The sequence below is a fragment of the Diadema antillarum genome, unplaced genomic scaffold (genome assembly GCF_040938485.1).
Source record: "Diadema antillarum isolate AM-2024a unplaced genomic scaffold, OU_Dant_1.0 scf00000016, whole genome shotgun sequence".
Lineage (NCBI taxonomy): Eukaryota > Metazoa > Echinodermata > Echinoidea > Diadematoida > Diadematidae > Diadema > Diadema antillarum.
In genome coordinates, this window is record NW_027270905.1 from 228,654 (window position 1) to 233,715 (window position 5,062).

Below are 5,062 nucleotides of genomic sequence, written 5' to 3' on the forward strand. Positions count from 1 at the left end.
TCTGTAGGTAATGTGGGAGTTTCGTGTTGTTGTTGTTGTTGTTGTTGTTGTTGTTGTTGTTGTTGTTGTTGTTGTTGTTGTTGTTGTTGTTGTTGTTGTTGTTGTACTTGCAAGAGACTGGAACCGTATGCAGCCTATAGACGCATTGGAACGATAATTGGTATGGATTAATAGTAGAACCTGTTTCCTTACCCTTTGATATTTACTAGTATGATCGATCAATTCAGGACAGAAAATTAAAGGGGAGACGTCTGCTATCTTGCCAGTAAAGAAAGATATGCATGGAGCCTATACGTTGTCATTACTGTCAGATTGGTCCTATAGAGTTTGAATGATATTGAAACGTTTTATTCAATGATTCAAATGATTCAATGATTTAAGCTTTATTTTCACTTTATTCAAAATTCCCACCCCACAACGAGCACGACGACTGGTTTTGCTGTGTTTGTATTCTTATGCAATACCATAGCAAGTAAGATGAGTAGAGATCTGAGTGAGATGTTCCATTCAAAATAAAAAGCTGTAATCAATGTTCTCTCTTCTATATGATACTTAGAATGCAAACTCATTTCTGCCCACATTCATCAGTGTTCACAGCCGAGTTGATGTTTTCCCCACATTGTTTGTTGGAAAACTGGCGATGGGAGTATTTGCATATGCCTTTCAGTGTGCCATGATCACGTGATGAAAATTATCCCGTCTTGAATGAAATTGGGGTTGACGTAACCCTTCTAATGTTTTTAAAAGCAAAATTTTGTACAAATCTAAATCTAAACGTGAACGCATAAAAATACCCTTGCTACAAGAGTATGTCCCCGGAAGAAGAGGAAAACCTGCAAGAAATCACCCCACAAAGAGTGAAAGAAGGAGCCTCCCAATCGGAAAACCCCGCCGGCTCTCAAGAAGATTTCGGTAGCTTGAACAAAACTCACAAATACGCAAATCCTTGTAACTCGATTGAACAACATTCATGCAACACTAATGAGTGACGTAATAATCTAATGTTCTTCAGATGTTGAACAAGAGCTGTAGCACACGGGTAACTGATCACAAATCGCGACTACAATTGGGCTGTGTGCAAGGAGGAAGAGGGGCTGTATCAGTCCTTCTGGGTTTTTTTTTTTGTCGAAAGTGAAAGTGATCCTGATGTGACATTATTTTCTTGTACATGAATTTCTTTTAACGTAATCGTCCTTTCTGTAATTTCGCTGTGAATAAAACAAGTTTTTATCGACAATGCAGTGTATGGGTTTTTTTGTTATCCTGTTCGTTTTTATGATATGTCAAATGATACGCAATGGAAAGTCATTTCAACCATAAGACCTAAACCACTGAATACGGATACCGCGTGATAAGACAAGGATGTACAGTCTCTGTAATTTCAATGAGTTTTATATGATACTTTTAAACTACAGAAACAAAAAATAAAGAGACTAAAAGGGCGGATTGATGTACAATCTCTTCAGTCCTTACCATGGTGATTCAGATGGGACAAACCACAAAAAAGTCATGGAGTCTATAAAGTAAGGAAGCTGTTGTTGTTATTGTGTTTGTTTGTTTGTTGTTGATGTGTTGTTGTTGTTGTTGTTGTTGTTGTTTTTTTTTTTGGGGGGGGGGGTCAATGATCTCCTTAGTCTGTGCCAAATAATTCAAATAAACAGACCAACAATAAAGACTTTAAATCGTTTCGTAGGAAATATGTACCACCAGAGATATATGATTCATTTATAAAAGAAGAACAGTAAAAAAAAAAAATCCAAACTTATGATATGACTTGGAGTAAACTCTTCAGCTGGCTTACATCCTTGTACGTTGGGAGACACGGGTAGGATGGGGGAGAGAGGTCGGTAGGAGGCTAAACCATTGTGACATCATCAGTGTTCACCCACTCAGCCCATCCTGGACGAGTAGATTTAAAGTACCCACAATTTTATTTGAGTGAACGGGAAGACCAATATTTTCATGCGACAAATAACAAATATTATGTATATATATATATATATATATATATATATATATATATATATATATATATATATACATATATAGGCCTACATAAATACATACATACATGTAGATAGATAAATAGATATATACATTAATTTACTTATTTATGTACTTATTCATTTTTCTGTAGCAAAAAGAAAAGCTGCTGAAAGCTGCTTATCAAATAGCCAGTGGAGTTTTGACTCCTATTTATTTTTCTATTTACTTATACTGAGAAAGATAGTGTTAAGCCATTTTACTTCATCAATAGCAGATTGTTTTTTAATTAGAGTGGTTACCAACTCGTGGGTATTCGGAAATCGATGACAAACTGTCGGAAGAGGAAAGTGTGTAATAGACAAAGTCTGTGAATTCATTCCGAGTTGAGAGAGAGTGAGACAGAGAAAGGGAGAAGAAATAACAAACAAACAAACAAAAATAGACTGTACGTGTTATCAAAGGAAAACGGATGGAGGAACAACTAGCTCAAAGGCTGAGATATGCTAATCACGCATTGTGGATATGAGCATGTGGATGGGTTTAGGAAACATACACACACTTATACACCCACCCACACACACACTCGCGCACACACACACACACACACACGCACGCACGTACAAACAAACAAACAAACACATGATATGATGTATGTAACGCATATTAAGTTTGTATCTTGTTGTTTTTTAATGCGTGTATAGGTGTATTGTATTTATGTATGTGTGTTTGCACGTATGTATGTATGCAATCGCAATTAGTCTTTTGATGATGCCAGACACATGAAGTCAGGCCAACACACACACACACACACACACACACACACACACACACACACACACACACACACACACACACACATACACACACACACACAAAGGATTCTTAGTATTTTCCATGCCATTGTCTCGTAAGAACTGGTAATTTATGTACTTTATGTACTGATGTACATGGCAAGTATATTGTTAAGTGTAAATCATGTGTACACACTCGCGTGCAACATACGAAACAGTTTGACTGCATGCGGACGTGCTCTGATCATTGAAGATCCATGGAGCTGTTGTATCGCTCTATTATAATCGATGGAAGAACCAAATTTGATAGCACGGCAGTGCAACACCGCATTATACTTTCAGAACATCGGATTGTATTAGTTATGTTGTATAAACAGCGTTGAATGTGGTTGTGTTATTGAAGGCTTCTCTCAAGGACGAGGTTGAAACCAACTGCAATACCATTGAGGCTCGTTTAGCGTTTCGCATTTGCCGACAAAAATAATAATATTCCATGTCGTAACCTGTTAAAGTCATAATTTACCATTTGCAGATGAAACAAAAACCCATCACTAGTGCTTCAAAATAGTTCTAAAATGTGAGTTTGTGATAGAAACAATCAATGTAAAAATTTGAAGCAGTATAATCGATGCTAAGTATTGTTAGATATACAAAATGTGAACAATAGTTATAATAAAAATGTTTCCAGACTTAACCGTCTACAGTTATGGTTTAATGAGAAAAATAGTGATATCTCCCTATATTTCAGGCTTTATTGCAAAAAAATATATATATGGAAGGATGTTTCGTGATACAACTGACCTACACATTTGAATTGAATTGAAATGGTGTTTTATTAATCAATATCTTTCGCAGCCCGGAGGCTGAATTACAGACATTGTTAACAATGGCCATGTATACATTAAAAATGCTCACAAAATACAATGTAGCGATGAAAAAACAAACAAACATTAAAATAATACACATATGAATCAGATGTGATATCTTAAACACTTTTTAAATCACTGCTCTCAAAGGTAAACAGGACCTTTAATGACAGAAAATAATGTTATTCAACCTTTTTCCGGATCATGCTGACGACGATTATGATGATGATGATGAAACTATGGTGAAAAATGTTGCCGATAAATGAGGAAAAACCAGCACTATACTATAATGAACCTGTGCCATTGTTCTTTCCCCTTTCCACTTTTTTTTAATGGGGATGGCTTGATGTGCGCCTCATTGTACTCATTCAAGAAAAGCTTAAACCAAACAAGTCATAAAGATGACGAGGAAGGGCAATAAACGTAAGAACATTGCAGCGAAATCCTTTCGGTTTCGTTAAAGACAATTCGTGCTGGCCCTATCCTGGACATGTACGACGGAATTGTATCCTACTTTTATACGGGACAGTCTTGCCCTTGGCTATGATGGGGTTAATTTTGTGATAAGTTTTAAAACATCGACTTTTATGTAAGACAATATGTCATGGTAGCGCCAATAGTATTTGCAACAGCTGTCCGGCGTTAACTCGTGTAAATCATGATCGGAACACATAGTGCTGTAGTATTTGCTTATTTTCTTTGCCTACTAAAAATCTCAGAGTCAACGCGGTAACATGCACAAGTGAAAAATGTTACACTCTTGATCGCCGCTTCAAGAAAGTAAGAAGTAAAAATTACTTATCTTATCATTACCTACTCATTAATAAGCGCTATTGTCTAAAACGATTAAAAAATAGAAAAATACAGAAGTGTTCCTATCCAAGGTTTGTTTGTTTGTTTGTTTGTTTGTTGTTGCTTTTTGCACTTGGAGCGAGATAATAACAGATGGTTTGCTGACATTGCTTAAGGATGTCACCACTTGATTCAGCGTCTGTTCGATTAGTGTTTATGTGACAATTGATGAAGCAGCCTTGTCAGATTGATTGATATTAAATACATGCAGAATTGCTAGACAGGAAGCTATTCGTGCTCTATGTTCCCAAACGTATCCCTATATGGCTCGTGCACCACTGAGTCGTCAACAGACCCACCCACAGCTACCCACTTCACACTTGATGGCACTTACAATCTAAACTAGCATCGAGTACATGCTCAATGTAATGTCCCTCCTTCTATCACTCTTAGATAGAGCTGGCCATCTTCTCCGGTAGATGAACTTTTCTCCAACAACAATAACAACAACGCAAGGTTCATATATACTGTCAGTCTATTATTCTTGGGTCACTGGCAAACAGCATTGGGGCTGTCCTACTGCAACGCCAGCTAATAGGAAACTCACACTTCCCCTGTGCACTTCTC